Raw genomic sequence first — 12,054 nt, 5'->3', positions numbered from 1 at the left:
GGGATTTAGGAGAGAACCAAAAATCCTGATAATTAAGTACAAGCCCTATGGGAAAGTTGTCCTTGCGGCCTCGCCCCTTGTCATAATTTACTTACCCAGTTGCCAATTTGAAATCTACATACTAGTAGTCTTAGGGATCTTAATTTTAAAGCAGCCATAAATTTTGCTTGTCCGATTTCTTTCAAACTTTCACCGTTCTTATTTTTCTCCTTTTCCACACAACATGTTATGACCAAGGCTGGATTCCCCTTTAACACTGAATATGAATCTTTACCCAAAATGAATATGTGTGTCAAATCTATGAGAACAGGCTGAAAACTGAGAAGTAGATTGATCCACGATGAGTTTTTCTGCATTTCTAGCTATCATATGTGGTTACCCTGGCAATGCACTCTCTGACAAATGCAAAAAAAAAGGTTCTTGCACATCTTTACCCCAAGGGCAATGTGTGAGCCGTATTTCATGAAAATTGTTTCAAAACTGATGAAGTAGTTCAAATTGCAAGGTTTTTACATAAATCTTGCCATATAATATGTTGTTACCATGGCAACACAATTTCTGAAACACACAAAAAGTGCCTTGTACATCTTTACTTAAATACCAATGTGTGTGCCGAATTTCATGTGAATTGATTGAAAACTGATGAAGCAGTTTGAATTGTAATTTTTTTTTCAATTTTCACCATATAATATGTTGTTACCATGGCAACGAGATTTCTGAAAGACCCACAAAAATGTGTCTTAGACATCTTCACCTCAAGACCAATGTGTGTGCCGAATTTCATTAGAATCGGATGAAAACAGAGGAAGTAGTTCTAACTGCAAGATTTTTACCTTATTTTTGCCACAATACACTGTTACCATGGCAACACCATTTCCAACACATGCAAAAAATGTGTTTTGCACATCTTTACCCCAAGACCAAAATATGTACATACATACCAACATTCAACCCCCTCCGCCGCCACCCTTCGGCTTGTTTAGCATCTGCATTCAGATATTACCGTAGTCTTTCTTGAGGGGCGTCCTTTTCAAGCCTTGTGCTTATGACTGTTCCCTCCCATGCAATGATTGTTTATTGTTATTTTACCATGAGATATTGTCAATATATTTTCTGTTGTATGATTTATTTTGCATGGAAATAAAGAATCAATCAATCAATCAATCAAGAATCAATATTTGGTGCATTGAGATGTGAGGACAAACAGAACATGTATGTTAAAAAAGGGTCTGAATTTAAGAACTAAATCAATGCAAAATAATGCACTGCTATTGAGTTTTGCACTAGCGCTAGTCTATATATCAGACCAATCTAAACTCATAAATTCTGACTCTTTCACCCATTTTTTCTCTGTTCCTGCAGCCAGATTTTTTGGAGCATACCCAATTTTTAATTCTTATACATAAACAAAGGTCTGGAGAAAAAATCATGCTTTTGTCCACCGTGTCCACAAGTAGGGTGTTTTTGACGCTAACAGACCGGACTAGTATACGTGTACTGGTACTAGCTACCGGTATACCGGTATAGAGCAAGCTCGCACTCTCAGCTCAGCTCACTTCAATTTAATTCCTTAATCCCTGGTCTACTATTCTTTATCTGAATACCGGTATGTCAAATTCAACCTGCTGCTCAAAATTCAAATATATTTGACAATCATAAAATACTTCATTATCAGATACAGCTATTGACTTGAGTCATATCCCACTTTTCCATTCATGAAAAAATACATTTGGGGATTTTTATGAGTATGACTGATTCAATTTAAACTTAAATGTCACCACTGTGGTCAACTAGGACACAAATTGAAATCGTGTCCTTTCTATTAGGCCAAGAAGAGAGTGCCACTTGTGAAAGAAATTATAGAAATGTAAAAGAGCTGTCTCATGAATCCGTCTTAGATTTCCCTATTCCCCCCAGTGTTTCCCCTGTTGATGCGAGATCGGTGGAAAATGATCAGAATTTGATTGATTGATTTGATTTATTGATTTCCGTTTCACAACATAAGCATGATAAGTATAACAAAACAAGGTCAAAAATAATGCAAGACGTAATAAAATATACATAACATAATCTTAGATTTAAGGAACACAATTCAATAAATAAAATTACCTAGTATGACAATTGTATTTTAAAGTAAAACGGAGGGTCTTGCCGAAAAAAGCAAAGCTTGTACAAAAGGCAAGCCACTAAATAAACTTAGTTACATTACAAAAAAAATAGCATTAGGGAGAGAGGAGGAATGTGAGGGGGAGAAGAGGGGAGGGACAGAGAAGTGCAGGGTATACTCTAAATTACAGGGATTTAAAATTAGTCCACATGGACTGTAGTTAGGGACCAATCGAATTCCGGATTTAATTGAATCCTTCAGATTCCTTTTTTAAATCTCGAAAGATTTAAATTTAATTTAAATTTAAATCATTTGAGATTTAAATTTAAGTCTTTAGGATTAAAACAAAATCCAGAAATCGATTGGTCCCTAACTACAATCCATCTAGACTTATTTTAAATCCCTGTAATTTAGAGTGGATATATATTTTAACATAGAAAGAAAGCGGGCAGCAGGAGCAGGTACTTTGGCTAGTTGCAATTTTAAGAAGAAAACAGTAATAACAAATAATATTCAGTTATTCAGCATGATCTGCTTGCAACGAGTATTGCAATATTAACATTTTTTTCAGTTTGCGTTTAAAAATATTTATATAAGGGGATTCTTTAAAATCTTGAGGCAGAGAGTTTCAGTATATAGGCAGGCCCGGAAAAGACAAATGAATTCTTTGCAAATAGAGTTCTTGTTAATGGGAGATGATAATATTGTCGTTGCCTTGTTGGGTAACAGTGTACGGATGGGGACATCCCGATAGACCGCGGGTCCGATAGACCGCGGGTCCGTTATACCGCGGGTCCGATAGACCGCGGGTCCGATAGTCCGCGGGTCCGATAGACCGCGGGTCCGATAGTCCGCAGTGTGTGTAAAATTATGATCAGATATATCAAATGTCATCGAGAGGTCCAAAGGTCAAATGATACGAAGCCATGGGGTTCTATCAGGTGCGGATCCATGGGGGGCCGAGGGGGAACTGCCTCACCCCCCCCCCCCGACCCCCAGCTCAAAAAAGAGGGGGGGAGACCAGGAGAGGGGAAAAGGGAGAGAATAAAAAAAGAGGAAGATGGGAAAAGAAGAGAATAGAAAAGAGAGTAAGAAGGAGAAAGGAAGAGAAGAAAAAAAAATAAGAAAAAGGGGAAAGGAAAGACAAAGAAAAAAATGGAGAAGAAAAGGGGAAAGAAGAGTAAAAAAAGAGGAGGGAAAAGGAAAAGAAGAAAAGAAAGGAGAAAGGAAAAGGAGGAAAAAGAAGAAAAAAAAGAGGAAGGAAGAGAAGAATATCTAAATAGAGAGGAAGATGGGAAGAAAGATAAGAAAAAAGAGAGAGAGAGGAAGAGGGGAAAAGTAGAGAAGAAAGAGAGAGAGAGAGGGAGGAAGGGGAGGGAGAGAAGAAAAAAGATTAAAAGAGAAAAAAGAGGGAAAGGAAAGAAAAAGAAAAAGGGAGAAGTAAAGGGGGAAAGAGAAAAAAGTGGAAGAGGGAAAAGAAAGAAAAGAACAGAATAAGGAAAAGGGGGAAAAGAAGAAGAAAAAAAGAGGAAGAGAATAATATTTAAAGAGAGAGGAAGATGGGAAGAAAGATAAGAAAAGAGAGAGGGGGGAGAAGAAGAGAGGAAAATAGAAGAAAAAAGAGAGAGTAAGGGGGAAGAGAGGAAAAACGAGAAAAGAGAGAGAGGAAAAGAGGGAAAGAAAAGACAGAAAAAGAGAAGAAAAGGGGGAAAGAAAAGATGGGGGAAAGAGAAGAAAAGGGGGGAAAGAAGAGGGGGAAAGAAAGAGAAAGGAAGGAAGGGGAATGAGGATAAGAGAAAGAAAAAAGAAAGAAAAGGAGATAGGAAACGGAAGAGGGAGATGTTGACCTGGACGTCGATTTGATGGCGCCAAAATGACGTTCGAACTATGGGGCGCTGAATTGATGTTCGATCTAGCGGGGCACCAAATTGATGTTCGAACTTGGGGAGCGCTAATTTGAATTTTGACCATAATGCGTCAAATACATGTTTCAGAGAGGGGGAGGGAGGACAAAGTTATATTTCACATGGGGGCGCCAAGTTTATGTTCAACCGAGGGCGCCAAATTGACCTTGAACTTTAATAGGGGGCTTCATGCAAATTCATTTTCGACCGGGGGTGCAACATTGCTCGTATTGCCTGTTTATAGTGAAATATATGTCCTGCCCAAAAAACTTAAATTAATGCGGCTGAATTAAAATATCCCGTTTTTACGATAACAGAAAAAACAATGTTTTCGAGTTTAAAGTCTGTTTAGCGAGAAAGATACACTGTTCAGGGTCACAAAAAAGGGTTATTATCAAATTCAGCTCGTGCTACGCGCTCGCAATATTTGATTAACGAGGTATTCATCCTCTGCTTCAATCCCACATGTAAGTGTTAGTGTTTTTCAACATACATAGGCCGATCCAGGGGGCAAAGATTTTGCCCCCCCCCCCCATGGTGGCGCAAAAAAGGGGTAAGAAACAGAAAAAAGGAAGAGAAAAAGGACAAGCAATTAGAATAGGAATTATACCTTAGTCCTTCTTAAGTCAGTATATAAAAAATTTAGCTCGCGCTTCGCGCTGGCATCAATACATTGTTTAGTTATATACGCATCCCGACCTTACAGTTTTGTATGCGAACGAGAAGCACAAGCTGAAAATATTTGATATTCTAACCTGACAACTGAAAATGTATTTTTCATTTCATCATTATAAAAGTTTTCAGCTAGCGCTTCGCGGTCGCATTCATTTCTTAATAGATATGCATCGTGTTCATCATAACAACTACTAACATAGGCGGATTGAGGCGGCCCGAGGGCAACCTCCCCCCCTATTGACAGAGCAAATAAATTGTGAAAAACGGGGAAAGAAAGGAGAAAAAAGAAGACAAAACATAAAAGGAGGAAGACGAGTGAATAAAATAAGGTCAGGAGAAGACTCGGAAAACAATTTTTTAAAATATTTAATGTCACTATATTAAAGTTTCGCTCGCGCATCGCGCTCGCATTGCCTGTTCAATGAGATACATATCTTGCTCAATAGGCTGATATGTAGTTTAAAATATCAAGTTTTGATATCAATATACAAAAAAAAAATCAGCTCGGACATTGACCTTTCATTATTTTGTTTTATTTACCAATTTATGTTTTTAAGTGCTCTGGAAAATGTCCGTTTTATGGTTTGAATCAACATTTGCAACATTTTGTGGGCTCGCACTATTTGCCAAGTAGGCCTACCTATTGTCTTTTTATATTTCATATAAGATTCTCTAAATATACCTTTTCAGGTGTCTCGATTGTAAAAAAAAATAACAAAGGCCTATGAGCTAGCGCTGCGCGCTCGCATTTTGATTGGTGAGTTATGTATACCTATATATTAATTCTATAACAAACTACTTAAATCCCCCCATTAAAATATTCCGGATCGCAAATTGCGCTCGCATTATTTGCTAAAAATATATCAACCAATGAATCCTATTTATGATTACAAAAATACTTAAAATATCCAGTTTTCAGGCCTCATGCACTGTCAACAAATTTCACACACTCATTAGGCTTAACAGATTAATAAATATGAAATAAGATTTGTATGAATTCATAATAACTAAATTGTCCCTTTTTCAGAAATAAATATCAACAAGCTTTAGGGAAAAAAAATAGAAGATAGTCATCATTCATATATGATGACAAAATGTCCTTAGGCCTAAAATGTCTCGATCCTAGGTCAAATAAATAATAAAATATCAGCTCCCGCTTCGCGCTCGCATTATTTATATAGTGCTATCAAATTTCCCTATATACACAATGCTGTAAACAGTGCTTAAATTGACCCTTTTCATATCGGAATTTCAAATATTATTTTCAGCTCGGGCTCTGCGCTCGCATTATTGATTTTTATGATGAAGAATGAAATGTATTCAGATTGCCAGGATTCTGTCTAACTCTAAAACACGTGCACGCATGTTTTTTTAGATACAAAGCTTGATCTTATTCAAAACGTGCTAAAATTATCCAGTTTCAAATCAGAATGTCCAAAATTTTCTGCTCGCGCTTTGCGCTCGCATTATTATTGTAGGGAGATACCAAAAATTACCCATCCTTTTTCATGATTGACAAACATGAATCGAATGTCCCATTGGGGGATTTGAATTCTCATCTTTTTAGGTTGGAATATCAAAAATGTTCAGCTCGCGCTTCGCGCTCGCATTATTTAATCGTTGAAATGTGTATCGTCTTAATGGCTAACTGCAAAACATCCTTAACTGGCCCCTTTTCGACCAGGCCAGAACGAATATTTAACATTTCTGCTCGCGCTTCGCGCTCGTGGTAATTATCTAGTTACATACGCGTCCTGTTCAGGTTCACAAACATTGCCCAAAATGTCAAATTTTCAGGACAAAATACATGAAATTTCATTTTTAGATTACATAGGGCTTAAGAGATTATTACACATTTATGTTGCTTATAAAGTAAAGCTAGGAAATGACTGTTAAAAAAATAGAGAGAATCAAGACTAAGAAAAAATAGAGAGAAAAGGAAAGGGATTAGGATGAAATATAATATTATTTTCCAAATATTATGTCAAAATCTATCACAACCTTGTATTTTTGTAATAAAAATGTCAGGATATTTGCTTGCTCGCTTCGCTCACTGGCAACTTCTTATTAATTTTATGCGATACACCATATCGAGCCCCCTCGAAATTGTTGGCTCATTACGGCACTGGGACAACCCCTTCAAAGAAACAAACAAAAAATCAACTTTGAGCGGCCGATCGGGAAAAATATGGGTGAAAAAATGGCCCCTCACCCTATTGGCGGAAGCTGGGTCCGCCCCTGACTTAGGCTTTCAGGATATAATACATGAAAAATCTATTTAAAAAAAAAGATCGCGCTTCGCGTTCTCATTATTTATTTAGGCCTTGTGAGATACCTCAATTTGTTTTTAAGAATGAAATCTCAGATTTTCTTTGACGTCTACCCCCCCCCCCCCATTTCATTTTTTTTTAACTCGGTGCCCTCGCCACCCCCCCCCCCCGTGCACCCATGCTGAATAAATACGCCACTGATGAGGAGAATTAGTCGATTGCTTCGAGATTGCATTATTCCCAAGAGGTTATCATTAATATTATTGAAGGGTATTCTAACACAACAGTACAGAAACTACAGCTCCCGTTCACACAATATTCTAGTAGGGCCTACTCTGGTTAGAAGTTAACCAAATTGAAACCCCCCCCCCCCCCCAAGAAATAAAAAAATCACTCGTGCTTCGCGCTCCCATTGATATTACATTATATATTTATGGATTTTTTTTTTTTTCAAGAACACATGAAAAAGTGGTCTTTATTTTTTTTAATGTGATTATAAGAAAATTCAAAATCCATTTAAGGCACTTAATTTAGCCTTCCCGGGAGGGAGTGGGCGCTTTTTTTTTCGAAAAGTACACATATGGGCACCAAAAATCAGGTCAAATTTGGCCCCCCCCCCCCCTTCCCCACGAAATCCTGGATCCGCGCCTGGGTTCTATAACAATAACCCAATTAGGGCAATCACCCCCTGACAACTACTTCAAGGAAAATATTATCCCCATATTTTTACCGCCGGGGACTGATACCCCCCCCCCGGAAATTTACCCTCCAGACAATTACCCCGGATAATTACCCCTAGTACGGAGCCTTGAAAATGCCATCTTGCCATGTCTTAATTAATCATTGGCGGCGGAAGGCAAAAAAAATTAGGGGGGTCCACCTGAAATTTTGGGATGGACAAAGGTAAAAAATTTGACAAGCAAGTCAACCAAAATTTATAGGAAGGACCACCAACATTTTTTGACAAGAAAAAAAAGGTTATCAACCAAAATTAGGGGGAGGGGGACAAAAAGATTTTAGGGGGGGTCCACCTCAATTTAGGGGGGGGGACGTAGAAAACAAATTGACAAGCAAAAAAAAAAGGTTCTCAACTAAAAATCTAGGGGGGAGAGTCCCCCACCTCAAATTTAGGGGGGAAAGGTCCCCCCCCCCCCCGCTTCCACCGCCTAAGTAATTAATACGCTTATTATTTCGACATAGCGATATATTCTATCTTGTCAAGTCGATATGTCCACATGGCGAGATATGAAGTGTACAAGTCCCGGCGAGAATCCCGATATATCGCTATGTTGACATGTAACTTATTTATGTCGACTTGGCAAGATAAAATATCTCGCCATGTTGACATATAACTTTTTATAAGTGGCAGGATAACGTATCGCGCCATGCGGACATAATAAGCTTATTTAGTCGACATGGCAAGATAAATTATCTCGCCATGTCGTCAAGTCGATGGCATTTTAGAGGCTCCGTATGGCGTCTAGAGGGTAAATTTCCGGGGGGGGGGGGGGTAACAGTCCCTGACGATAAAAATATGGGGATAATATTTTCCTTGAAGTAGATGTCAGGGGGCGATTGTCCTTTGGGTCATCGTTATAGAACCCCATGGACTCGTATCATTGGCCTTTTGACATCTTGATGGCATTGGATCTCACTATATCCGGACCATAATTTTACACACACTGCGGACTATCGGACCCGCGGTCTATCGGACCCGCGGTCTATCGGACCCGCGGACTATCGGACCCGCGGTCTATCGGACCCGCGGACTATCGGACCCGCGGTCTATCGGACCCGCGGTCTATCGGACCCGCGGACTATCGGACCCGCGGTCTATCGGGCTGTAACCGTAGAAACAATAAAGACAATCAAGACATGATACTAAAAAGGGGAGGAAAAAAAAACTTTCATGCAAAGAACAATACAAAATGAAGGAAAAACAAAAAACAATTTGAAAAAATCCCCACGGCAACTTATATGATGTAACAGTTAATCAATATTCAACCAAACAACCTACACTGAAGCTAAGTAAATCTCTGAATCTAGGGACCTGATGAATGAACTTTCTTCTTAAGTCTTGTCTTATAACAATTTAAAAATTGTTTAATTTCTGATGTCATTAGATAAGTTGTTTCACTTTTCAGGACCTATATTATGAATATTATGTTGATAAGAACACATCCTTTGCCGCGGCAAATGTATTAATGAACAGGAGTGTTAATTGTATTTATATAGATTCTAATTTGTATCAAACAACTGAGCAAACTGTACAGGCATAAGTTTGTATACTGATAGATAAAACTACATTTTCTTATTTTCTTTTCTTTAATTTTGCTTCCACCAATAATCAATATAATGCCACATATTCAACACATCAACAATTGCATACTAGCAAATATTCATTGAAATTCATCAACCCCCCCCCCCTGTTTCAGTCTAAATGACCCCCCCCCCCCTGGCAGATCTAGTCAGGTAAGATACAATATCATTTTAAGGCCATAAAAACATGTTGTTCATATACAAACATGCCTTCTTTTTCAATTAAATATCCCTACTGAAAGAGGAGATTCTCAGATTTAAACTCAATTGGATGTTCATATGCAAAGATAAAAATACCTTAGAATGTTACTTTTGAAAAAAAACCAGTCTATATGAAGACAACTTACCTCAAACTAATGTGCAAAGGGGACAAAAAGAGGGTAAAAACATGTAAAAAATTTCCAGGAAGGGGTCATCAAATTATGTAACTCCAAAGTTGTCACACTAATTTAGGTATCACATTTGTGGTTATAAACAAGTATTTAATGCAAGAGCTTAACCGGTGTTTAATTTATTGGCGTACAAAAATAATGGGAATACTTTGATTTTAAGAGTGGTGTGGTCAGAATGGTCAAATTTCAGTTTTTTAGTATTTCTTAAAAGTATATTTTTGTCAATGTACTATAAAAAAAAAATTGATCAAAAGGCTATTCTGACTTGTTTTGGCTAGACCCTTATTTTTTCTTTCTTTTTTATTATGTTTCAATTGATTTTTCTTCCTTAATGTCTTCTGAAAATGAAACATCACATATTTTAGTTGGATTTATCATGCCTGGTTACAAATGGCATATACTTTCTTCAAACAACCAATGATTTATGAAGCAGTTAGAACACCAATCGAGTCCCAGAGGTATGCAAACATGCCCAGACTGAACGAACCCCTCCTCAAGTGAAAGACCAACATATATACAGGTAACATCAGAAATTTGTTCATTATATAAATCTTTGGGTATTCTCAACATGCAAAAATATGCATATACAGGAAGAATATGAAGCACACACTCAAATACAAATGCTTTATAACCCTGTGGCACATAATTATTCATTCATTGCAAGTCATAACGTTTGAATTCCGAATTCCAAACTTGTACAATGAATGATCTTGATCTCTGTCACTCAAAGACAGACGTGTCGACATAGTATTTTATCATATTAGTGAAAAATACAGAGAATACATCAACAAAACAATTGAATGTTCATACTTCACAAATAACAATCAACTGAAAACAAATTCTCAAATCTTATTGGTCTAAAAAATCCACTACTTTTTACAAATTATATGAGACAGCGGTAAATACCTGTACACCGTAATTCAAAATTAGAAAACAAGTCATTCCATTTTTCTATTTGGTTATTTAACAAAGTCAAGTTTCTTATTCTAGAACAGAAATTGCTCCAATTCATAAGATCTTTTATATTGGTTTATACTATATCTCTTGACTGACTGAATCTATCTCCATATTAATTAATTTAAGTACCTTGATTTGAGTAAGAGAAGTAAACCTCAATTTAAGAAAATATACTGATTCAAGAATGTGGAGCGTTGTGGCCCAGTGGATTAGTCTCCGGACTTTGAAACAGAGGGTTGTGGGTTCAAATCCCAGCCATGGCGTAGTTTCCTTCAGCAAGTAATTCATCCACATTAAATATCTCGGAGTATATCTCGGAGTATATTTTGATGAACAACTCACGTGGCGAACTCATGTAAACGAAACCAGTAAAAAAGTTGCGTCTAGACTTGCACTTTTTGCTAGATTACGGAAGTACATGACAGTTTCAAGTGCTAAACTATTGGCAAATTCATTAGTTTTACCGCATCTCGAATACTGTTCCAACGCCTGGACCAACTGTAACCAAAACTTAAAGGACACTTTGATAAAACAGCACAAACGAATGGCTCGACTGGTCTTGCAGGTAGACTTTAATACACCAACTGCAGTAGTGTTTGGAAGATTAAATTGGGTACCACTTGAAGAACGATGGCGATTTCAAATGTGCAAAACTATGTTTAATTCTATGCAGGGCGAAGCCCCAGGTTACCTCTCAGATTTGTTCCCGAGATTTAGTTCTGTCCATTCCCATCATACTAGAAATGCATTGAACCGTGGAATCATGGTTCCACAGGCACGCACCAAAGCTGGTAAAAGAGCCTTCTCCCATCACGGTGCGTGCCTGTGGAATCAACTTCCAAATGAAGTTAAAAACTCCACGTCGAAATCTTCCTTTACATCGTCATATTGGAGGTATAGATACACCCATTTTAATATATAAGCAAGAATTATATTTTTCGACTATAATATTGCATTATAGTGTAAATGGTGATGTGCCTTCTTCTCCCGCTCTAGCTCTCTGCCGTGTTCTTTTACCTCAATTCATCCTTACCCTCTATCTTTCTTTCCCCTATTACTTTCGACTTGTAGCTCTGGGTTAAATTATTGTTCTCAATTACACACACAATTTTCTGTTATTAGATTTATACTTGAAATTTCCATCTGTTTATGTTCAGGATCTGTATTTTCCATTTGTATTGTATATATGCTTGTATTTTGTTTTGTTTTGTGTTATACAGGGCCCCCAAGTACAACAGTATTTGACTACTGATGGGGTTACCCTGTATAAATAATACCAAATAAATAAATAAATAAATTGTGCTGCACTCAACCCAGGTGAGGTGAATGGATACCTGGCAGGAATTTATTCCTTGAAATGCGTGTGTGCTGTAATCTGAGTAATTACGGCTGCCAAGCTACAGCTGGGGTAATAATATCCAAGTTCTTTG

The sequence above is a fragment of the Lytechinus pictus genome, chromosome 5 (genome assembly GCF_037042905.1).
Source record: "Lytechinus pictus isolate F3 Inbred chromosome 5, Lp3.0, whole genome shotgun sequence".
Taxonomy (NCBI): domain Eukaryota; kingdom Metazoa; phylum Echinodermata; class Echinoidea; order Temnopleuroida; family Toxopneustidae; genus Lytechinus; species Lytechinus pictus.
The sequence above is the reverse complement of the archived record's forward strand: the minus strand, read 5'-3'. Positions refer to the sequence as shown.